Below are 26,253 nucleotides of genomic sequence, written 5' to 3' on the forward strand. Positions count from 1 at the left end.
TCTTTCTTTCTTTCTTTCTTTCTTTCTTTCTTTCTTTCTTTCTTTCTTTCTTTCTTTCTTTCTTTCTTTCTTTCTTTCTTTCTTTCTTTCTTTCTTTCTTTCTTTCTTTCTTTCTTTCTTTCTTTCTTTCTTTCTTTCTTTTTCTTTCCCTCTTTCTCTCTTTCTCTCTCTCTGTCTGTCTTTCTGTCTTTCTCTCTTTCTCTCTGTCCATCTTTCTGTCTTTCTTTCTCTCTCTCTCTCCTTTCTTTCTTTCTCTCTTTCTCTCTCTCCCTCTCTTTCTCTTTTTCTCTCTCTCTCTCTCTTTCTCTCTTTCTTGTTTTGTCTGGAGTTGTATGGTGGTTGTCAGCACTCTGGAAGATACAGTAACAGTAATGGCAAATGTTCTTTCTGATTGTACAGGTGATTCCCCAGGGGAAGAAAGCAACATCCTTCCTTGTCCCAATGCTGTGTACTTACAGAGATAATGGGCTTGAGCAAGGGCAGGTAACTTTTCAAAACCTTACTGCCAAGGTCCTCATTTGATACCAGTCAGAATGCAGTATATGTTTTGCTCTGTCAAAGCTGAAGGAGCACTGCAACCCAACAAGTACAGCCCAACCCAACCCAACTTGTTGCAAATGGTTATATAGCAGCAACAGCAAAGGAAAGCTGGTGAAACACATTAAAACTTTTTGTCTTGTGAGGAATGGCTGAGGGAGCTGGGTTTGTTTAGTCTAGAGAAGAGAAGGCTCAGGGAGGACCTCATTGCTCTCTACAATTACCTGAAAGAAGGTTGTACTGAGGTGGGGGCTGGTCTCTTCTACCACGTGAGAGGAAAGGGCCTTAAGCTGAGACAGGGGACGTTCAGTTTAGATATTGCAAGAAATTTTTTTCACTGTTAGAGTGGTCAGGCATTGGAATAGGTTGTCCAGGGAAGTGGTGGAGTCACCACCCTTGGAGGTGTTCAAGAAGCATCTGAATCTGGTGCTGAGTGATGTGGCTTACTAGTTCAGGGGTTACAATGACAGTGCTGTGTTGGTGGTTGGACTGGATGATCTTGAAGGTCTATTCCAACCTTGATGATGCTATGATTCTATGAATATCTAAAAAAAAACCCAAAAGACTGAAAGTCAGATTAAGTAAAAAATTAATTATACAAAATTTATACAAAATTATACAAAATTTATTTTGAGCCCTGTGGAGCAGTGAGGATATAAAAAAACTTTGCTTAACAAAGTAATGATTCTGGTTTTGAACAGGTGGGATCTTTTAGACTTGTTTTTGCACATTGATAGCCATGGACACAGAGGACATTCATCTCAAGTTTTCTATTCAGACAATTCTGTCATCACAAACATAAGTTCTTTCAAACTTATATCTATGGACATTTGTGTGGCAACCCCCCATTTTGCTAGGATGTTGCAAAGCAATGGTTTCTGTCCCAAGGTGCTTACAGTTAAAGAACTCAGTTGAAGGAAATGATACTCTCATCCCAACTGTATGGGTGGAAAGCTGAGTCTTATAAACCAAGTGACTTATCCAAGGTTATACTGTGCACATCTCCCGAAGAATGATTGCCATGTGTTAACGTGTGGATTTACAAGGTCCAGCCTACTCTGTTAAGTTTCTTGGTGAATCTGTAAGCATCTATTAAAATGTTTTTGTATGATGTAGCTCGAAGTGTGTGGGTAGAGAATGACCACACTAGGGCAGAGTAGCCAGAACCAAGTTAGTTGATACCCTATTTTTCTACTGTCTTTCTCATATATTCAAGCCCTGGATTAGTGACTGAGGATGAGCTGAGCTTTATTTTCTCTTTATTCATTGCTACAGAACTGCTTGGCATTTGAGGCTTTCTTGTTTTTCCTTTCTTTTCTGCTTCCTTGATCAACCTAAAACTTTAGGAAGTTCTCAGACCTATTTATGAAATTTCTTTTTAATACATTGGGATTTAGGTCTAGTTTATCTTCACATGTTAGCTACAGTTTTAATTGTGGATCAGATTCCAGAGGGATACTTCCCAAAGTTTATTTTTGTGGGTTGTGTCAGGTATAAAATGTAATGCAGAATGGTCTTATATTATATATGAAGTTATAGTCATGAAAAGCTTTATCATGGCAATCCTACTCCAGTCATGCATGGGCAATCTTCTCCAACCAGTCAAAATTTTTGTAAACACTCAAGTATCCAAAAATCTGACTTCCTCTTTATTTACTCCAGTTTTACACAGGAGTGACTCCACGGAAGCCAGGACAACAGTAATGATTCAAGCTTCAAGCCTCCTTGGAGTAGTCACCTCTCTCAAAGAAAAAAAAAAAAAGAATAGAACTTCAAGTAGTTAAAAAGGGAAAACAGATGAAGGCATGATTACACTGAGTTAGTACTTGCCTGCTTAATGCACGTAGCTAATGCAGTTGTCCGGGTCTGAATACAGAACTTGCTGCTGTTTATCCTATATGGAAGAGCAATCTTTACCTCATTGCTTTGGACTCAGATGACCTAATTTCCGAGATTTTCTGTTAATACTCAGTCACCCTTGTCAACTTTGCAAAACAAATATGAGTCTAGTGGGAGAAAAGCATGGAAGGAAGGCTTCCCATCATCAGGGTTAGGCAGAAAGGCATTTCTCTGTGTTCTTCAAGGCTCTGTACTTTCACTGAAGTTGCTCATGTCTCAGTGAGTCAGTTCAAAAACAACATTTAGTGAGATTTCATCTGTCTGGTTAACCATTAGTTTTAACTGTTGTAAAGCTACCATGGTTAACTTTGGTAAAAATAAACATCAGACAAAGCCAGGCAAAATGCAGAATAAATTAATGCTTGCTTGGAAGCCAATGCCTATACAAGAATATATGTCTATGTTGTAGATGATGGTTGATTTTGAGTTGGTCTTGACTATAATTGTGGATGGCATTGAGGCCCAGTGGTGTCAGGGTTCATTCATTTACAGGTAAATATGTAAATGCAGGTGGAACTTGACTTGTGTGGTGCTGGCTCACTCTTTTTCCAGGCATCTGTATGAAAACCTGCCATGCAGTTTTCCAGCTGTCTCTAGCCCTGAGCACTCCCAGTCAGCCATACTCCACTTTGACAGGTGTCTAAAATCTCAGTTATCTGAGCTGCTCTGTTCTATGCGCTCCTTTTGTGTCTCTGAGATACCATGGGACAGAGTAATAGTGCAGACTGAATGCTCCATGCTGTTTCAGATCTTGAAAGGAAACTGGATATCATGGAAGTTGTTGCTAGAAGTGTACTGTTTCTCTTTAATCAGTCCTCCCAGTGCTAAAATATACACTAAATGAGGAAACAAAGTATCTGTCCCTGTGAAAAGCATCTGGAACTCTGCTGTACTTAGTTTTCCTTAAGACCATTAACGAGGGCTCTCACTTTTAAAGGTGCTTTAAAACTGACTCTGTGTATGCTTTAGCAAGAATTTCCAGAATTTTCTTAGGCAGCAGACACTTTAGGTGTAAGGTAAAGCAATATAATGTGATCATTTTTTAAATTCAGTTTCAACTCTCCCTGCCTCCTTTCCCCCAAATGCTGAGTGGGTATTCCTCGTCCACTAAACATGTGCTGGATTTTTTTTTCAGTGCTGTGTGGGCAGACGGTCCATGTGGAACACAGCTTGGGATATCTTCTACCTTTATGATTGGAACTATGTTTGGATGGAAAAAAAGTCTTTCTGTTCCTTTAAAGAATTTCATTCCTCCAGAAAAGACCTGCTTGTTATTAAAGCCAGTAATGGTAGCACAAGGGAGAGAAACTAGATTCCTGGAAAATCTTGTAAAGCAATTAACACGCTGAATTCTTTGGATGATAAGCATCGTCTCTCTGAATGAGATGGACTCTGATTTAGGCACTGAATTAAATTAATGTTTTTTAAAAATCATCTCAGCATACTGAGCTTTTTTGGAAATCTGTCTCTTAGATTGGTGTGTGAGATTTGAGCTCTTTTGAGACTGTCTCAGAGTAACCAGAAGGACTTTTAAGACTTGGCTTCTTCAGTCCTTTCATGGTTTTCAAGAATTTTGCTATGAAAAGTCTCCCTTGGAAATGTCTTCTTTCCTACTTAGGAGCCAAATTCTTCCTCTTAAGATCAGTGACATATAAATGCATAGCAGAGGTTATATATGAAGGTATTTTGTCTGTGAAGGAGAAAGGAAGCTTACCGGCTTGATGGGGTGAGCAGCACCAGCTGATGTGGGAGGGAGTGAAGTCATCTCCCATTTCTGTTCTCTTTGAGAAGAGTAGCCCTTCAGGGTGCTTGCACTCCTTCACTGAGTGTGCCAAGCTGGCAGGCAGCGACAGAATGGAGACACCTGAAGTAGCTTTCAAACAGTTATTTTGGATGCAAGAAATAGTCTGGTTGTGGCAATGCAGAGCTCTATAAAAAACAGCTGATTTATCTGCCAACCCAGCTCCTGTGTCTTGATGATACCCTAGAATATACTCATTGCCTGTGGAGATCTAGGTTTCTTGTGTCCTTTCCTCTGTGAAGAACCAGAACTTGGCTGCTTTTGCGCAAGACAAAAAAGTTACTTTTGTAGTAGTTAGCTGTGAGTTAGTTTTCTTATATCATGTTTGGGCAACTAAATAATTAGCCTGCTTTGGAAAGTGCTGAGTCTACAATGGCTCCCAGTGAAGTGAGGAGAATTACAGACTACTCAGCAATCTGGAAAACAAGACCTATTACTTATTAAATATGGAGCTAGGAACAGAATTTATGATTTTCTTTTTTTGAAATTTGAAGCTGCATAGAAACTACAGCTTCTATTAGGATTCTACACATAAAAAGTTGCTAAAGTCTATTAAAGGACCGGTAGCTCATTCGATAAATGACTGATGAGTTTCAGCAATGTCCAAGTTGTTTTTTTTTTGAATGCTGCTTAAAATTGCCTATAATATACCCATTTATATACTTTGAATGTGCCTTTGACCTCTGTTACGTGAAAGTATTGTTCTTTTGTCAATTTAAAATCTCCAGAACATAATGTGTGGCCCTGATATATTTGTGGAAGGGATTCTTTAGTTGAAATGGCTGCTGACTTAAGTCAGCTGGGGCTGATTTCAATGCAGTACAAGAATCTCAGTTTGGGGACCCAAATAATGTGCTACTTAGTCTTGTGGACAGCTTAACCAGACAGAACAGAAGCAGGTTCCTTGAATAGTGTTCCTTTGTCCACCATCATGAAATCAAAAAGAAAATCTTTTGAAAAACACTAGGCAATAATTTCTGTGGGACTTTCCTAAATTCATCCATCATGGAGAAAATCCAATTTTCCTTCTTCTTGTATTGTACTCCAAGAAGCCTTGTGACCAGGTAGGTCATTTTAGCTTTAAACATTAACTCAGATAAGACATATTAAGTTAGTAGAGGCTTTTCAAAAGTTAGACTATAATCCTACACTGATACCCTAAAATAATGATGCATTCTTTTTGTTAAATGTTAATGATTTTTGAGTGAAAAGTATTTTGTTTATGATTTTGTTGAGTAATGATAACTAATAGTGATTAGTTGTGACAGATTTTAGGAAGTCTAGGAGGCATGTGACTTACCACCAGAGAGTTGATTTGGGACTGTTTTACTCTGTCAGTGTTCACTTCTGTGGATATTTAGATGGTAATATAGTGTCAAGCGTAGTGTTTTGGTTACGCTGTATCCCAGTTATACCAAACTATTAAAATGTTCATTCATTAATTTCCCAAGTCCTTCGAAATATCCTGCAAAGATATTTTGCCAACCTTGTTTACATAAATTCCCCATTGTACTTTGCATTTTTATTAAATAGGTGGTTTTTGAAATAGCTTATAAATTGACAGGATACAAATTAGTGGAAAAGCAAATGTTAAAGAGTCAGTGATGTCTCTGGATGAGCTTTGAAAAACACTTTATTTAGAACCAATTGTGTGAATGTATCATTTATTTTTCTGCTTTCGCCCTTCCTACATTTGTTATAACTAGGAAAATTTGCATGAAAACTGTTTGCTTGTTTTGACTGTTTATTTTATATACATCTGCAGTTTTAATGCTTGTTCTTGTGGCATCACAGTTCATTGCTGGAGAGATGACACTGATGTCGCAGAAGTGAGGTTTGTAAGACTGAATGCTTTTTGAGACTGGGAGTGACTATAAAACCTTTCATTCCCTTGGGCCACCAGTTTTTGCTAGTTGATGACTGTCATTCTTGTGTGGAGTCAAAAGCCATCATGTAATTGGCAGGACCTTTGTGTATGTGTCACAAAATGGCCACTCTTCTGAAAACTTCACTGCAGAAAACCAACTGTTCCTGATCATGGGAGAGCATGTTTTCTTGTCACTCTTACTCAGGACACAGATTTATTTGGAGAGGAGGATTCCACTGATATTTGCCTCATGTTTTCTATATCATAACTGTTATTTGTCTAAATAGTCACCTCTGTCTCTTTCATTTGAAATCTCATAACTTTCAGGAAAATTAAACTCCTCTAGTCCAGTTTTGGCAGGGTGGGAAAGTATGGCTCCACGTCAAGGAATAAGCAGTTATGAGATTAACAATACAGGGAAAAAAAAAATCTTCATTTGGTATATAGATTTATATGAATGAGAAGTGACAGAAACAGCGTAGCAAAAGAAAAAAGATCTATCTAAATATACTGTATTTTCCAAAATGTTCCTGGAGTTGTAGGAATCTCCTTAAAAGCACCTCATATCTTCTCCAGCAGTAGATGGACCAGACAGAAGGCAGCCTTTGTGAAGCCAGCTTCCCTTAACATATTCAGACAGTGGACCTGTTATTTTGAGTCATTGCTGGGCAGAAACTGGAAAGACAGTGACCACTCCTTTCACCTTTTTTTCCCTTCATGCTCAAAATCATTTGCCACACCTCCAATCTCCTACAGAACGTGACCTACTGGTCAAGTCGCAGTCCCTCACCTTCAGCAAGCTGGAGGTGGCTGGGTTGCTCCTTTAGCAGCCCATGCTGGTAGCACACACACCACTGCTCACCCCACGGGGCTTCTTACAGAGCGACTTGAGTTGCTCTGGCCTCTCTCCGACAGCTCGGTTTGTCATTGCTGTCAATCTGTGGCACATACCCACACATGCACAGCAGCAGCCAGTGTCCGGGTGGGGGGGGGGCCTGGGATCCTCATCTTTTTTTTCTGAGCTCAGTTCTCTTGCACACCAGCTGACTACATTGCAGTCTTTTACCTGGAGTAGGCTCTGACCTCCTTCTGTGCATTGTAAAACACCCTGCTCTGTGGCTCCAATGGCATGCAGACATTTGCCCTGTTTGCTAGTGTGTTTCCCCCTGCTTTCAAATCACCTCTTCAAAGTCCATTTGGTATCAGTGACTTGGGTTTTTGTTAATTTTTGGATGGTGATGGTTGTCTTTGATAGCAGGATTTTAATTTTTTTTTTACTCTGAAAGAAGTAAGAAGGCACTTGTCCTTTTTAGATACATTTGAATAATTGCTAAAAATAAAATGAAAAAAAATCAGGGCTCTGCTCTGCAAAGTAGTTTTCAATCCCCTGAAGAGTAACATGGCTCTTTCTGACTCCACACAGGCAGACAGGCCTAATTCAGCTGTCTGTTGCATGGTATGTTTAAGTGGTTTTGTAAAACAGTGTTCTCTAAATGTTGACAGTTTAATGGATTTCATTAGTGGCTGCCTACTGGCTGAGGGCTCAAACCTGTTCCCACCAGGGTCAGCTCATGTGAGTTCAAAACTGGCTGTGTAGAGGACCACCCTTATCTTGTCGGAGCTGCTCCAAGAGCTGCGTCTGGAGCCCCAAAAGAAGAGCAGGCATCTTCTGTGCCCCCTCATTCACAGCACAGTGTGGGACACAGCTGGTGAGTGCACGTAGTCATGCATTCTTCTCATTAGCCAGAAATGGAACAAGGCTGCATCATAAACCCAAAAATGTGTGGGTCTTCTCAGAGTCTCCTGCCAGATTGTCCTGCAGGTGAACCGGCTTGGTTCACTGTATGGGGGAGTGAAGGAGTGTCTCCGCTATGCCAGAACATGCTTATACTTTGTCTGCTGTGCCTGTGAGACCTGTAGCTGCATAGAATGTCTGGTGGCTCTGTAAGTCCCATTTCCATTAGCAAATAATGTTCACAATTTTGTTCCAGTCACTGCCTGTTAAGTTGAATAATATATGATAGATAACCTCATCAAGGTAAGTAATAGCTGGACTGAGTCTTTGTTTACACTCTGTGAGGTCAGAGGAAGTTTGACTGCCTTTTCTGGAGCATGTTTTGGAGGAACACTTTGAAGGGGAAAGTGTTAAAACTAATAATATGAAATTTTAGAAATGGCAATTATTATACTCCTTTTTCTGAACAAAATAAAGGAAAATATGGTCCTAAGAAACCATAAGTGTAACTGAGAGCCTGTTTTAATCATATTGCGTGTTAGGCTGTTCCCAAACTGAAGTGAAGAAGACACTCCAAAACTAGCATAAGTAACATATTGAAAATCTAGACAATGATAATTAGCTGTAACAATTTCAAGTTGAAGACAAGTCATATACTTAAAAATGAATTCCAACATCTGTTCTGTGATGTCTAATGAGTTCCTCAAATTTCTTTATTTGGGTGGGGACTGAAAATCCCTATGTTAATGCCTGTCCAAAGATGGTTTCTTCCCTACTCATCCTGAGATGGACTGTGTGAGGTACCTGTGTCTGGATTGGGCACTAGCTAAGAGTGAACGGTGCAGACTACCCCTCGCTTTGGCATTATGAGCATCAGGACTGCAGCGTAGCTATGCCCCATGAAATATCATCAACTTGCATCTCTGGTTTCTGGGTCTCATGATCTGTTCTCATGTCCAGCCCATTCTTATGGTCCTCACACTCCTCAGATGATTTAGGTCAAGTTTATTCTTGTGTGTCTGCTCCCATGCAGCTGCTGCGCTCTGGAGTAGGGGGGGGAAGGCACTTAAGGGAGAGGCAGCCTCTCCATATGCAGCATGTTCTTTGCCTGGCAGCTTAGTCTTTCCTGCAGCCTTCCTGGACCTGTTGATGGTGCGGGTGAGGGAGTCAAAGAGGTGTTCATTCATTCCCTAGCCAAGCTGACTACAGAGATTTTTAGGACCTGTTTTACTATTACGTCCACCTCTCATGCACGTTTTTGCTCTTCTTGTTCTCCGGTAGTAGCTTTTTCTGTCATAGTTTTCTGTTGAAGGTAGGCAAGAGCAGTGAGACATATAAGCAGGTCTTTCATACTCCAGTAGAGGTCAGATACCTACCTAGAGTAAAGGAGCTAATTCATTACAGCATGATAGATTAAACAGCTTATTTGGAGCCCTATTATATAAATCACTTAAATGTGTATTTACATAACATTCCTATTAATTACCACAAAGACTGTAATGACTGTGAGCTGTTCCAGTTTATCTTGTAAATATGTATTTAAGCAATTCTGTTACAGGTAATATTTAATCAATAGACCATAACAGATCATTAATCATGCCAAACCTTTGTGTAAAAAGTGAATTTGCACTGGTGGAATGTAATGGATCCTTTGGAGTACCATATAAAATATTACACTACTTTACAGTGCCACTAATGATACATGTTAAAAGCCTTAATATGACCTCCTGTATGGTGCGTCTGTGTACTGACACATGTGTGCATATTTTTCTTGAGGTAAAGAAGTCAAGAAGTTACTCAGCAGTGATTCTTTTGAACACTTGCAAGGAGCTGAAGGACAAGCTCCAAGGGGAGGCATCTACCATATGTTTTCTTGGCTGAAAAAGTACTGGGAAAAAAGTGTATGTAAAGTGCTTATATGCATACCTGGTATCTGTCGTTGTATCTGAGCACCACACAGTAGTGTTCTATGGCATCAGTCATGGCAATGGCTTTGGAAGGCAGAGAAACATTACTCTCATCCTTACCTTAGAAGTGAGGGAAAAGTAGAGAGACAGACAATGCAGAACGCTCAGGACATACACATGCGATAGGAGAGTCAAGATCTATCCCACCCTGCACTGTTGCCATCAAGAAGATGAATACAAATTTACTTGAGTGTAGGCAGGTAATGCTGCTGTTTTTATGGAAACTTAAGACATTATCTCAGGGGAACTGTGTGTATGTTCAGGAACCAGTGTTTCAGGGCTAGTATTTTGGTGGTCTTCACTAAACTCTTCAAAACACAGGTACCAAAAATTGAGATCACAGTCAGGGACCTATTTTTTAGAAGACTTGAGGCACAGTGCAAATAGAAAAGAGAAAATAGTAACCTAAAGTGCTTTAAAGAGCTCCAATAAAAGTCCTGAGGGTTTTGTTTCCCTCACACAGAAGACAAGTCATGTCATCAGAAAATAGAGACCTTGAAACCAAAATCCTGTTACTTTACTGTGCCAGCAGCCCAACTTGATTTTAAACAGACTGCTTGGGAGAGGGAGGTGAGCAGGACTTTGTGTAGAACTGAATTATCAAGTATTGTAACTGCGCCACTGCGAATCGACATGATGTACTGCATGCGTGCTTGCCAAACTGTCCTGGGAAGCTGGCCTCAAGCTCCAGCTGAAGTCATAGCTGACAGTTAGGAGCCAAATTGTAGTCATGTAAGTTGGTCCACTGGCATCACGCAGGACTACTGCACGGTTAAGGCGCGCCATGTTGGTGCCCAGACTAGGAATGTAATTCTAGAAACTGTCCTATATTGTGAGCGTGCCATGCAGCTTGCGGTGAGCAACAGTGCCTGCTCAGAGAGAATTCATGGCTGAAATAGTAACACAGTCTTAGTCCAGGGCCATAATGTATTAGCAAAGCTTTATAGGAAGTCTGTGCATCACTGGCTCTGGCCAACAACGCTGATCTCTTGTTTTCATAAGCACTAAATTCACTTAATTTTTTAAAAAGGCTTTTATTAATGGGTCCTTTGGAGCTTTTGCAATCTGTTGTCTAATGCAAGCTTTGATTAAGTTAAAAAAAATTCTCTGCAATAACAGTTCTCCTGTGTAATAACTAATCAATATATGCTAATCGTTTGCCAAATATATTTCTTACAGAGAAATGGTTATGAAGTTAGGTGACTGCCAAAAAAAAGGAAAAAAAAAAGAAAAATAGAACCTTTTTTAATTCCTTAGCCAGTAGGTATTTGTATTTGTAAAAGATTAACCACTTTTTTACTTTTGCCAACTAGTACAGAAATTTTGTAAGCTGGCATGAACTCATATGATTTTTTTAGAGCTAAGTTATAAACTTGAAGAAAACATGGGAGGCTAACTGCACCCTGAATGTAGTGTTGAAGCTGAGTGCTGCTGTAATAAAGTAATCTATTAAAAGGTTATCTTTCATTTAAGATTGCTTTCCCAAAGCAACTAAGCATATTAACAACATCTGAAATGCACTTGTAATTATACACACATCAGAAAAGATTTAAAATTGCCTTCTTTGTCCACACTTATAAAAACATCTCAGTCACTCTGTGATCTTATTTTACGTATGCACCTTAAAGCTTGTAAAAGCAAAATGGAAGAAGCAATCACCCATCAGAGAATTGCTCATTGGTGAACTTTGACCGTCTCTAGTGGCATTAATTTTGCTCTCTGTGAACTGCACTTGACACCCTTGTAAGGTCTGGAGAAGTCTTCCCATCCCTGACTGGCCTACATGACTATTTGCTACTAATTTGCACTTTGAAGGTGATGCACTGGGAAAAAAAAAAAAAATAGAAATAGCTAATTTAGTCTCTGAGGAACGGCTTTCCTGCTAAATCCTGCAACTTTCTGGGTAAGACTGCTCTTTACTTGTTCAGTCAGTGCTAGTGAAATCAACAGTGTGCTTGCATGACTGGGAATTGCAGGACTGCATACAGCAGCAAGGTGGGAAATGTGCTGCTTTAACCACACCATCTTCATGTTTGAACTCCAGCTGCCTCTTGCCTGATTGCTGACCACACTAATGATACTAAATACCCTGCAACACTGTAGCTGTCATCTTTCCATATGCTGCAGAGATATATTGTGTGTATATAACACAGTAAATAAAATAACAGTAAAAAGCCTATATGACCTAATCTATAACCTATTTGCTTCTGGCTTGGTATTTGGCTTCTGGACCAGGCACCAAGACCTGCAAAACAGTTTCTGGCAGTCCCATGGAGCAGAAGCATAATGGCTTGAACAATACTGATTTTTTTTTTTTGACAAAGATAGTAGTGGTAGTGTTGAAGTTGCTATGCCTCTTTACTTTGTTAGAGACCTGATTTTACTTTCCTACTCAGACAAAAATACCTTTGATTTTAAGCCCTCATAGAAATTCTATTTGAAAATTTTCAGCTGTCTCCATTTGGCAGCTAGGTTTAGGAAGGAATGTTTTCATCTGTCTCCAGTCTTCTGGGGCTACTGGTTGTTTGGTGAAGAGCATTTGAGCTAATGGAGCTCAATTGAATTTCCCTTAGGAATATGATTCTTTCCTGAATAAGGACTGTGGGATCAGTTATTAGCTATTCTGCTGAATAAACTGAATACCCATGGAGCTTTTTAGGTTCTTCTTTGTGAAACCCATGACTTTTAGAAAGATCTGTGATGGTGTTGGTGATTTTTATTGTGATACTACTCCTAAAGGCCCAGGCACAGCTGAAAGAGGTACTAATATTCACTACATGCTACCTACAAAATTGGTATGGTGGAAGCACAGGGTCCTTGCCCTGAGCACTTCCCGGTGTCAGGGTTTTCGAGATGATTCATTGGAGAGTTCTACTTGCTGGATTTTATTTGTAAAATCATCTTTTTTTCCAAATGTTAATTCTCACAATGGAATATCAGTTATAAATGTATATGTTATTATGGCATTTTATCATATTTAAGAGGACTTCCTAGCATCTCCTTTGGCAATTTTATTAAATGAAAGTATTAATTTCCTCCTTTGGAAGGGAGAAAGCTGTGCAGTTTTTTTTCTAGCTATAGAAAATTAATGAAAAACTTATATAGGACTTAATGGAAAAATCCTGCAGATTTAAAAGGAAACTGCCATCTCCACCACACAACCCTCTGGGATGATTCAAAGCCAGATGAAAAGAGACTAGCATGATTTTACACCTCTTTATTCCAGGAGAAATTTCTTAAAAACTGAATATTGTCTTCCCTGTGAAAATTTTACTAGTGTCAAAACCCCATTATAATACTTTTGGATTTAACACTTCCCAGATCAAAGCTGGAGGCAAGTGTGATGGGAGGTGGAGGAAGGTGGGGAATCTGTTGCAATCATGCGTTCTTCTGTTGTATCACACTGCACAAAGCATTTCTGGGGTGGAAAATATATTTCCTGAGCTCTCTCCACTCCCACAGGTTGAGTAGAGGAAGAACCTTTTCAATGTTGAGGGAGGTAGATGCAGTGGATTCTCTGTCATTAGAGCTGTTTAGGTCAAGACTTTCTCTACTCAAGCTGCAACTGTATGTTGTAGGTGAAACTGGATAAGATGGTCACAGTGGCCCTTTTCTGGCCTTAATGGTATAGGAAAGTCCCGCAAATCATTTGCATAGAACACTGTCGGCAGGTATGCTTTAATTTCTTAGGGCGTTGTATAAATTGTATAAAATCATATGCTGACTTACAAATGATGAAAGTATTAGGCCCCTTTTCTACTGTGCTGATAGAATGGAGGAATTAATTTAAAAAAAAATAAATTCTGGTAAGTAAGCTGAAAGGGGACTAGAAAGTGCCTGCACTTTCAGACAGTGCAGGAAAGTCACTAATTGCTCTAAAGTAACTTCACTGAAGTGCAGAGCAAGGGAGCAGATAACATAAAAATGTATTAGTTGCTTTTGTAGCAATATAAAAGAGTGCAGCAAGGGATTATTTTTTTTCTGTTCAGCAAAGGAGGGGACCGTGTTTCTCACACATTCCACATCTCTTCTTTTCCTATAGTCCCAGAGTCTCAAGATACAACAGTTTGGCAGTGTCAGCAGTGTAGTTTGACAACACATGAAGCGGCACAGCACTACCCCACAGAGTGGTATCCTCACGCCCTTTCAAGACTGTTGCTTGTGAGTACAGTGTATGCTGAGAACATTTTTATGGGAACATTCAGGCAAACAAACACAGATGGTTGCAACTGCCCTCCCCCCTGCCCTTCCCTGGTGGGTAATCGGCACTAGTATTAAATCACATAATTATGGGGGGTAATACTGTATTATCAGGTCAGGCAAGTTCTCTTTATGAAGGTTCACCTGGTAAGTACCGCGTGGTGATAGATGAGTTTTGTGTTACTTCACATTACTAAGGACTGGCGCCAATCAAATCACCTCCTGACTTGTGTACCAGGTAATCAGTCACACCCAGTATATCTAACTAAAGCTGTGCTTGCCTGGGCCAGTCTTCTATGAAAACAGCTGGGAAGCATGCCATATCAACTGTGTTCATGCGAAACGGCAGATAAAAGCAGCTAGAAAAGTTCATCTGTGCCTTGAGTATGCGATGGTACTTCTGGCACTTGCAGGGGAAAAAAGACAGAGCGCCAGGAGGAGGCTGGGAGACAGAGTGGGTGAGCCTGCAGAGCAGTCGCGGTCACAGCACAGCGGTTGGCTTTCAACTGGGGCAGGGGAGGAATGTGGGATGGTTCCCACAGCATCTCCCAGCTCTGGAAACCTCTTCCTTTCCAGCACCGCATGCGCCACGCTGGCTCCGACGGCACAGTCGGATGTTTGCTTGAGAAACAGCTGTGGTGGTTTAACAAGTTATTGCTTGATCAGCTATTTGCTCCTGCTCCCCTTTGCCGAGGTGCAGTAGCTGAATCTGTGGGCTCCTCCAAACTGTTGCAGCATGGAGAGAAACAGGCTTTGGTTCAACTGTTTGCAGGTACGGACAGCTGCCATGTCTGAGTCGTGGGGGCAGAGAAAAAGAGTTAAGGGGCAGCAACTTTTTAAGCAGAGACAGCTGTCTCCCAAACGAATGTCTGACTGTGCCATAAAAGACACTCAACACCATTAAACATTGGGCTGTCAGCAATAATTACAGAATGTGTTCACACTGTTTAAAAAAGCAAAAACTACAGAGAGGAAGAGAAGCGACATGAAAATTCAAATGTGAAGAAATTAAATAACTACACTTGGAAAAATAAAGTGTTGCTTATGTGACTAAGGAGTGTTGTTCCAAAAAACCCTCAATTTACAAGCAGATTTTGCCAGTGAATCTTTCATGTAGGAAGTGGAAGTGATGAAGAGATAAAGTGCTTGGCCCTTTTGCAGCTTGCCCTTTTCTTTCTCTCTCTGCATCTTGTAAGGTCCGCAGCCAATCTCCACTGCAGTTTTGTAATGCTGATAGTTTAATGGACATAAAGTAAACATATCAGGCATATCTATAACCTCACCTCTCTACTTCAGTGCACATATGAGAAATTGCAAGGTACATCTAAACAGTGGAAGCTAGAGTCTGAGGTCCATCAGTATATTTTGCAGTCAGTGAGGGAACACCTTCTGTAGAAGAATCACACTTTAGACATGGTTTTTTACATATGGTCATCACAAACAATGTCTCCAAGGGCTCCTAGTAAAAATAAATGGGTTCTCGACTGGTTTTTGCTATGTGTTTGCTTTCATTGCAAAGTTAGTTCTGAGTTTCTTCATCCTTGTCATTTTGCCCTGACTCTGTAACTGTGCATCAATGGGAAGGTGTGGTTGTAAAACCATAGGCATGTGCAGTGGACAGTAAAACCGTAGGACTTGCAGGAGTGAGTGTAGTGCTGAAAATGTATTCTGTTTAAGTGATTAGATTTAAAACTGCTTTTGCCTCTCCAAGGAGGGCATCCTTCTGATGCTCTACAACATTTTAGTTCAGATGATAATAAAAAAATCCCCCTCATTCCCAAAGGTGTGTAAAATATTATGGAAGAGCGATTCAGATCCCTCATTTTGCTGGCTGAAGCAGAAGCACTTAGAAACGCGTTTTGAACCTTGAATTCTTGTGTTTCTGTCAACCTTTTGTGGAGCTTTTTGGAATTGCCTGTGACTGTGCTTCTTGCCCAGCACCCTGATTTTGGCACCTCTGTCACTGGCTGACGTGTTCCAGCCGATTTTTAACACGTTAGCATGCACTTCAAGCTGACAACAGATATTCAGTTCTGCTGCACAGTGCCAGCACCAGGTACCCACTCTCTCTGTACCAAACACACCTGGAGTAGAACAGCCATGCTTTGGCAGAACTGAGAGTGCAAGCTGTTACAGATGCTTCTGGCATTAAACCCTATGAGGGTACCCGCCTATGCCTGCCAGTGCCCTGCAGCCTCCCATCATCTCTTGCAAATAGCGTTCAGACTCTTTGAAGACTCTCTCAGAAGGACTCTTGGCTTCCCCTATACGCAGCAGCAAGGATTTGGGAACAAATTCTTGCTGCTATTTGGAGCAGGATGTCTTGACTGGGAAATATGATGGAAGGCTTTGTGCAAATAGTCTAGAAAGTGGTAAATCAGTTCACCCATTTACAAAATCAATATATCACACAGGGAGCTGAACAAAACTTGGCAGCTCTGACTGTATTCCCTTTGCACCTGAGGAACTGCTGAGCGAGAAAGTAAGACAACCTTCACTCTGCCCTTTAGCAGGATACAGTAGCCATGGACCTCATCAGAATATGCATGCAAGCCTTGCTCGGTAAGTTAGAACTTGAGAATTTTTGTGCATAGGATGTCCAGCTGCAGGAATATTTTTCTTTATGGTATTCGTTTATCATGTAGGAGTAGGTTGATCTTCCTGAGCCCCTCTGAGGCCCCTTGAGCCCAGGGTTATGTAGGGTCAGCCCTCCTTGGCAGTTACACCCAGAAGAGAGAGGTTATTAGTTCTCAAGTATTTAAACTGCTTTCTTTTATGTTAACCGTAGTATTAAAAGAATAGATCATGGGAAAACCCATGTTTCACAAATACCATCATCATTTTCTTGTGCAGAATGGCTGGCTGAAATGTGGAGCTGGAAAAACACAACACCTCTTTAGTGCTTGGTAGGCTCCTCTGTTAGGCACTGACGTTAAAGGATATGGCTTTCCTGCTGACTTCAGCGAGAGGTAGGGCTGTTGGAACAGTTTTCCCTGGCTGTGCTTTAGTCATATGCATTTCCACGTGCAGCAGGGTTAAGAGATTCATCGCTCTTCCTGACTGCTTCGCCCTGGTGTTTGAAAGCAGTGGTGGGGAGCAGCGAGGGGAAAAGGAAGACATTAATACACAACGACGAGCTGAAACCAAAAGCTCAGTGCTGCATGTTCCCACCTCTCGGCAACTGTGAGTCACACACGTTAAACACATTTGTGCGCTGGTTGTGCGAGTTGTCCCTAGAATGCTTCAAACTTTTTATAGCTGCTCCCACTTGCTGCAGTGTCACCTGCTGGTGAGATCAAAGCACTCAATAGCATGCTCCCCCGCTCCATGCTCAACAAAGTCACCGGAGCCCTTGAAAACTCCTACAGATGTTTCCTCTCTGAAGACAAAAGGATATTTTTCTCCCCTCCCTTCCTCCTTCACACCAAAGAACAAACCCTATGCCTGGCTGAGTTTGTACCACCTCAGATTAATTGGCACTAATGCAAATGTTCGTGGCTGTGTGTGGGATGTTGCTGAGAGCATAATGGTTGTCGTATTTGCTTGCATGTGGTTACTCCACTTCAGCTGTGTAATTCATTGCTTTATAAAGTGCTTTACAATGCGCTACAGCACAGGAAGCTAATCATATGCCGTGGCAGACAATACAGCAGAGATTCAGAGTTCCTGCTGGTCTCCTAAGGCCCGTGCCCTGAAGTCTCCAGTCCTTTTTCATCAAAAGTCCCCCTCAAGTGAGTGTCTATTTTGCCACCTGGAACAAACTCTTAGAACTGCCAGAATGTCTGGAGCTTTTCTGCTGGCTCCTCGTGGGATTCCCTTTCATTCCTTTTTGGTCTAATTCCTCTTTCCTTCACTCCCACCCTGAGTTTCTCTCCCTCTTTTTAGGCGTCTTATTGGCAGTGTGCGCCAGGCATAGCAATATGAAGGATGTACAAGAGTTTCCATTCTAAGGGGGTTATTTTGAGTTACTTATGTTTTTGGCTGCAATTTTAAGCCTTTGATATCAAGCCCAGAAGCAATTTTTTAATTGGAAAGTGTAAGCTGAGATAGGTACAAGAACCAAGATCTCTTAAAAAACACCACTTCCAGCTGTCATTTTAGCAGTTCTCATAGATGTCAGGATGGATTGGTGTTTGCATTATCTTTTGGCTCTTCTGGTGTCCTTGAGTGTTACTGGCTGGTGGTCACAGGGTGTTTTCTTGTGAATGCAGACTCTACTTTCTAGGTACCAAGCTATGCTCCGATTTCTAGCTTAGAAAACCTCTCTGACCAATATGGCACTGATGAAGAAAGGTAATCTCCTCTACTAGACAGTGACAATAGAAAAGCCAGCATGGAGGAAAGCAGTGAATTTGGCCAGCTGGTTGCACAAGTGTTTGCCTTGGTCTGGTTTGCTGACCTAGCAGAAGCTGAACCATGTAGAAGTTCATAGTTTAATTTATTTTCTAAAAATGCACAAAATTCTATTAGAAACCCTACATGACAAGACTATCAAATTGCAAACACTCAAAGGCTAAGGAAAGGACAAAATTGAGCTTGCCTACCCAGCCTTAATTCTGTTTCCTCGCTTGTATAGTTACAATAAAGTTTAATTAGATTGTCGCATATTATTTTGGGGAGCTGCTGGAGCTGGTCTCCCGCCTCATTCATTTTGCATGCAAATGCAGCGCAAGGCAGTTTTTCTTGAAACATTGAGGGCCAGAGTTCCTCGCTTACTGCAGGGGCTGTATGATGTGTCATAAATAAGATTGGTGTTCATAGAAGGCAAGAGCTGTGAATGCAGAATGATAATGAAGAGTTTGGATAGTGAGAGAATAACCAGTTACTCCTTCACCCTGCCAGCCACTGACTGCTATTCCAGTCCCTCCAGTCCACGACTGAGGACACCAAATTGGTATTCCCATACTGGCCGCCTCCCCAGCAAACTTATATATTCTCATGCTCCAGTTTCCTGGGAACCATTCAGAAGAAGATGTCAGGATGTTAAGTGTCCTAATTCAGAGAACAATCCTGAGGGACACACTGACCCTCTTAAATGTCCCATGGTAAGTTACTGCGGTGGGAATAACAACTGTTCCACATCTCACTGGGTCTCTTGTCTTAGAATTATACTCTTGATGTGTGGTTCTTCACAGAGAAGTTTCTTCATAGATGAACACTTTAAGGACACATTCTCTTTTCATTCTCAAGCAGTGGCAAACATGAAAGTCAGTTTCATGCAATAGAGTTAATTCATACACAGGCAGTCATTACTGTCCCCAACAAATGGACAGGTTTATGGCCATTTATTTGAGGTGTCAGCTCTCAGTTTGGAGTTAAGGGTGGCAGTTGCTCCTCTGATAAAGATTGTGTATTTCCCTCAAAATGTTTTTTCTGTTTATTTCTGAATGGTTTTAAGTGCTGGAGTGAGTCTTCCTTTTAGCTACAAATGCTACTCTTTGAAATTGGAGTGAATGAGAGTAGGACTTAAGTGTAAGAGCAGAAGGCAGCCTCTGCTCCTGTGATTTCACTTGCCTCTTTCCCAGGTTCTCCTGCAACTGTAGCAAAATACTGAATAGCTTTAGTATTTCACCTTTAGAAAACTAGAAAATATAGTCAAGGACGCTGAGCCACACCGAAATGAGAAAGGGCTCCCAGAGCACTGAGAAATGTTCCAGTTCTTTTAGGTTCATCCAGCCCTTTTCTGTTTGTTGCTTCAACTTATGTAAATTACTAGAGTTCAAGTAGATTTAATATTTATCATCCAAGACAGGAAGGGTCAGTCCTCCTTTCTTCTATATTCTCTCTACTGGAAAAGTGTAATTTCAGTAAAATGTCAGCATTTGTGATTTAAATACATTTCAGAAAGAAGATTTGCAAATTGTTATTTCTACTGTCCCTCCCCCAAAAGTGTCTCTTATTTTCTCTCTCAAATAGTAAGATCTGAGGAGTAAAGCAAGATGATTACAATTGATACATACCTAAAAGGGCTACAAGAGAGATAATTCTTTTTGCAAGGGCATGTAATGATATGACAAGGGGGAATGGCTTAAAACTGAAAGAGGGTAGATTTAGATTAGATATTAGGAAGAAATTCTTTACTGTGGAGGTGGTGAGACACTGGAACAGGTTGCCCAGAGAAGCTGAGGATGCACTATCCCTTGAAGTGCTCAAGGCTAGGCCAGATGGGGCTTTGAGGAATCTGATCTAGTGGTTGGCATGACTTTTTTGTTGTGTCACTCCTTTGAGTTGTGGTGCATAACTTGCCATTTGTCCCCTCATGCTGGGCCTTGCAGGGAGCTACTGGTGGGTGAAAGGGTCTTCAAGAACTTTAAGGAATGGAGAAGGGGGATGTCACAAAATGAGAGGCTCTGATGGTAAACAAAGTGACTGGAGCTGATCTTGCAGATGATCATGCTAGGCGTTCTACCAGTTATGGTTTAACACTATGGCTTTCTCACCCATTAGATAACTTGATAAGCAAGAGGATTTACAAAATGTTATGCATAAGGAGAGAAGAAAGCCGAGGTGCCTGTCCAAGCCAAAGTCACTCTGCATCATTTCGACTCTTCTAGAAAGATTGTGGTGGAAACGAAAATTTCACATTTCTTCCTCTCACTCACCTCCTTAAAACAACACATTACGGACTTATTAAAAAAAAGAGTATTCAAAAATCCATTAGTTCCCCCACTGTTTTTTGTTTTCTCAAGCCTTCTGTATTTTAATTTTACTTGAACACTTCAGCTGCTCTCAGTGAGCATTTTCAGTTTGGAGCCCCTCTCTCCTTCTCCCACATTAGGCCTATCATTGTCATGTTTGCGTTACCAGGTCTGTGGAGGAAGCCATAACCTTAAAAAACAAACAAAGCAGATGTTTTCTTCTGGTAAGCCTCATACTGTAAGAAAACTCCAGAGCAGGCAAAGAAATGAATATGACTTTGTCCCTTTGCGATCAGTCACAGTTTGTTCAGGGAAGGCTGTGCGTGAGGGAGAGCTGGCTGCACTCAGTGCCACAGCTGGGCTGGCCAACTCGTGCCTGCAGGGGTAGCATGAGGGAAGGAATTAAAATCAATTGCAGGCAACATCCTATACTTCCTTTTTAACCCGCTGCAGCTGGGGAAGCTGGGGATGGGAGCCAGTGAGCAGAATGAGGAGAAGCACACAGACAACTGCAGGGTGCAAGAGGGAAGAGTGTTTGGGAAGGAGAGGCTTTAGTTAAGGGCTGAGGAAAACAGCAAAGAGTTATAGGTTTATTCCTGAGCGGAGGTGGAGACTGAGAACACTGCTGACATGATCAATGAAGAACAGTCTTCTGTCTCTTTCTGAGAGCTGTTTGCAGAAAGTGGAGGGGATGCAGATAGGCAAAGCATCATGGGGAGGAGGCACTGGTGTAGGAGAGGGACTGGGAAAGATGTGATGCTTTGGGGCAGCTGAAGATGAACTGTTTTGCCAGCTGGCTGCTCTAGTACAGTGAGACAGAGGGAAGCACGGTCAAGAGTTGGTGTACATGATTCATTGAAAAACTGGGATGTGCTCTCCAATTTGTTTATCAGTACAAGTGGTCCAAAGCACTGCTTTCTTAAGACTGCACTGACTCGAGCTGTAAGAAAAGGAAGAATAAAGCCAGTGATATGAAGACTTTGGATTCCAGTGCATCTATCCAATGGCTAAGAAAAAGTACTGAAAATTAGAGTGATTAATTTATGAAGAGTGTGAAGTATATTTTTGCAGAATGGCAGTTCCCCTTTTTCCCCTTCCTTTCACATTTTCCCCTTAAAATCTTGTATGTGACTGTTATGGATATATAAATAAATAAATATAATAAACATGGATATATAAATAAATGGTAACCCTTTGCTTATTACTTAGTAGGGAATACGACCATTACAGTGGAGGAGCCATTAAGTATGTACTGCTTTTGTGGAAGCAAATGCAAAATGTTGCTGTGACCGGAAGTTAACCAGTATCCCCAAACACTTTGATAGTTTCCATGTTGGACATCAGTGTCTTCCGGGGGCCAGGTAATTTTTCCACTGAACTATATATTCAGTACTGGGTAGAAAGTGGAAGTCTGCACAGCTTGGGTAGAGGTTAAAAAAACTCTACCCCCAAAATACAATCTGAGTTTAATTCACTTATTAGATGATGTGTGTGAGCACAGACACTAAAAGTCCTTTAGGTTAGGTGTTACATATATCTGACCTGAGAAGTTAGCCAAAGTTCAGGGTACTGCTGCTTTTTTTGTTAGAAGAGATCAGGTGGACTGGATGAAATCTTGTATTATGACAAAGAATGCACGAGGAACTGCTCCCTTGAAACTGTGGGGGATCTGGTAGAAGATAATCTCTTTACACACAGGGTCATGTCTCTCTGCCCCAGCTCCTGCTCTTCCAGATGGTTATTCTTCCCCATTTTGTCAGAACAGTGACAAGGCCTTTTTTTTGTCTTTCTCCCCAGCTTTTCTAGTCTTGCTGTTTCTGTCACGCACAAACCCTCACAACATAATTGCCTGTTAAACCTCTCTGTCCACATGTGTCTTTGTTTTGGGAGATGGCACGTAGTTGTGTTTGGGGTGGAGACCATTATTGTTTCAAACATCTGGCTTCATAAAGAACCTTAATGGCTTCTCTGAATTTATTCTGAATGAAAGGATGAAGTGTTAACGCCCACCATCATACACTAGGTTTTACCCATCTTCTAGCAATAAAATGACTGGAAGCCACATAACCTGTCAGGCTGCTTATTAAACAAGCTGACAGGAGAGGACTATTAAGCCTCTCTGCTCGGAGGGGGGCATGTGTTGACTGACCTATACAGCAACTTGTGTTGCAGTGTTGGAAAGGCAAAGTTCAGGAAATTTCTCATCTTACAGAAAGGGGTAGACTGCTTAGATGGAGGAGCAGAAAGACAATGGCAAGGCAACGGCAAGGATTGCCCTGAAAGGGATGTGTTGCTGTGACCTTGACTGCACTCCTCCCTGGCAGCAGGCTGTGGGCACAGGGCTCATAGGAAGTGGTCAGCACCGTTCCTACAGATCCGCAGACGTTTCAGGTGGGATCATAACTCATGGCAGCTTGACCTCTCCCTGTGCATCATGGGGTCATGTGTAAATCAAATCCTTTGTCCTGACAGGTGATGACTTTGTGTGGTGTGAATCAATATATGACCTGGAAAAGTGACTTTGAAATACATATTTCTTTAATGTGTGTGCAGGTGGGGAATTATATCATGTGAATGCTAATTTGCACACGTTGGAGATACAAGTGAGTACTTAGCTCATCCCTTGACACCAGAGGAGAGTCCTAGATAGAAAGTGCATGAGATATTAAACGGATATAACACTTAACCTTAGCTGGTGATGCATGTGAGAATGACACCACTACTGTCTTGGTAGGAGTGGAAGAATAAGATATCACTCACTAAATTGTGATAGAAGGTGGTTGGTTCTTGGGCTGCCATAGCTCTGCTTCTTATTTCCTTGCTGTAAGGCAGTGACATGCTCCCCTGCAGAGCCTTAATTTCTGGTTGTTTGTATGGAAGGTCTTAGTGGTTTCTGGCAAGTTGTTCCTTGCAAACAGAGGCTGATCCAGTGAAAGAGAGCTGCTGAGCTACATGCTACAGAAATGTATTATACATGACATTGTACAGCAGAGTTCCTGATGGGAAACAAACAGAAGAAGCGTCGATCCATTAATAGGAAAAATGGGTAACAATATAGTTTTATAGGCCCTGTCATCCCTGGGTCTTATAGAATATTGTAGAGAGAGGCATAAAATTAGATAATATGATGTAAGTGTTATGGCCATTTCACAAACAAAAGGTGCACTGAAGAGTTAAGGCACTGTTTTCAAAAGCCTTTCTCTGTGCTCAGTTTAGTGTGTTCTTGAGTTTTTATGGTTTGTTATTTGGGGAGGACTGGATAATGAGTATTTGTGAAACTAGAATATTGTCCAGAATATATACCAAACCCATCAGCAACATGGGACAATATGGAATTTGCCACTGGCATTGTACGCCCCACCCTCTTGTTCTCTAAAAGCTAAAATTTGTTACAGCTACTGTTGAAGGCATGGGAGACTTGAGTTGACCTGTATTGAAAAATCAGGCTGAAGTCACAATAAATTTAGTCCCTAAATGTGGCAATTGCACTTGAGGAGAGAAAAAAAAAAGTACCATAAATGATGCCTTTTTCACGTCAAGGTGAAGGACAAGCATGCTACAGTCAAAGAGAATATAGCAGTTATAGCTTCTTCTCACTGCTGCCCTAAATGTAAATTGTAATCGTACCACCAACCAAGACAGACACCACTTCTGATTTTACCAAATCACTTGATGTAAGCACTGATCCACCCATGGCTGAACATAAAATACTATCTCTCAAACATTTTCCTGTGATGTGCAGTTACTTGCTGTGTTCATTCATAGGTGTGCCATTCATTTACAAATGTGTGAGTGTTCTTGTGTGTTCCTGTGTTAAGCTCTCTGTGAATCAGGTTTATGAGTCTAGTGGTTCTTCTCAAAAGAATCACGTCATCAGATGGAGCAAATTGAAAAAGCACCCTCAGCTTTGGAATAATTGCTATGAACATTAGTTTTCCTATTAAATTAATCTTCTATTGGGTTTTATTTTGTCCACAGTACTAAAGATACAAATTCTTCAATTAAACTAGAATAGTTCATTACAGATGACACTAATAATTGAAGAGAGACTTTGGAAAATATCTCTTCTTCTTTACAACAAGTGTTCATGATTGTTAGAAGGTTATACTGGATATAAAAAGTCACATTAAAATAAAGAAAGCGCATGAATCCATAATCTGGATGATGGGAAAATGTTGCTGGCAGGAAGAAAGGCTGTTTTAGAGTCCCAAAGTCTAATGAGTGGTGAAAAAGAATAGAAGCTAAAAACGAAGCTTGTAAGCCTATGATACTGCTATAGGTTTGGCTGAGATATTAGGCCAAGAGTTATAGGGACATTTAATCTTATGTCCGGGTCCCCAAAAAGCTGAGGAATATTTATTGTTGGTGCTCTTATATCTAGATTTCACCTTAATATTTCTTTCTGATCCCATTCTTGGCAATTAATGTGTAAGAGAGCAACCACATTAATTTTTCAGTCCAGAAGTATGTGGTACCTTTGCTCTAATACACATAACTTCCATGCAGCAAGAAAGACATGAGGGAGAAAGAGATCACCTTAGGGAAGGGAGACAGAGTATTTTTGTGGGCAAGCTTGAAGATACCTTTTGCACTAAAGCTAAGAATCGTCATTTAGGCCACTTTCACATTTAGAAATGAAATGTAGAGTTTCTTCGCACCATTTCTCTCTCTGTGTCCTGCTGTGAACTCTCAGAAATTACCCACTGTAGATCCCAGTAAAAGGAAGGAAAAGTAACCTGTATATTTTGCTTGAAGTTTGAAGGGCCCACAGTCCCACCCCCCCCCAAAAAAAAAAGAAGTAGGAAGGGATTACATCAGCAAAAATGCTGTTATGGGTAACATTTTCACAAGTGCCCAGCTGGGATGCCAGAAGCCCAGTAACAGCTCCCCTCCTTTTGAAGGTGTGATGTTTTGCATCAGTCTGTCCTCGAGGTATTCCACTAACAAGAGCTGCAGCTGCACAGTGCAAATGAAGGCCTGTCTAATTTATTTCTTACCTCCTAATAACAGCTGCAACCCCAAATTTGCCCACAATTGCTTAGAAAAAAATCCTAAGACACAGAGCTTTTTCATGCACCACTGTACAAATTCTTTCATTGGAAATGTCAGTGATTTGGAAGCAAATTTTGCCTTGGCCACCATTTTGGAGGATGTGGATAAGCTACTTTCCTTGCATTTCTGTAGCCCATGTTAAGGGACACTGCTGTTATTTGCCTCTCAAAGATTCATGAGGTGCAACTGTGTATACCTGGGCAAGTATTTGAAGAGAAAAGGTTTCTTATAAATGTAATTTAAAAATATATTCTTATATTGACCTCCAGAACAATTGAAATAAGATGAATTTGGTATAAACTAAAATGAAAAATTAGAGGCAGTAATTCACCACTAGGGCTTTCTGCTGGTTCCAGGCTTTAATGGAGAGAAAACTCAGGCATCTTACTATTGTGGACTTGAATTTTAAACAGATTTCAAAAGGAAGTCTAGTGGTAGAAACTTTTGACCCCCTTTATACATTTACCCTTGTGTACAACTAATTGCAGATTTTGGAATTCCTTTTCCTGACCCAGAGTTTTGCAATGGCCGGATCTCAAAGTGCTCCACAAAGTTCA

This window comes from Empidonax traillii, unplaced genomic scaffold (genome assembly GCF_003031625.1).
Source record: "Empidonax traillii isolate 1590-97213 ecotype Southwest subspecies unplaced genomic scaffold, ASM303162v1 scaffold24:size2376012, whole genome shotgun sequence".
Taxonomy (NCBI): domain Eukaryota; kingdom Metazoa; phylum Chordata; class Aves; order Passeriformes; family Tyrannidae; genus Empidonax; species Empidonax traillii.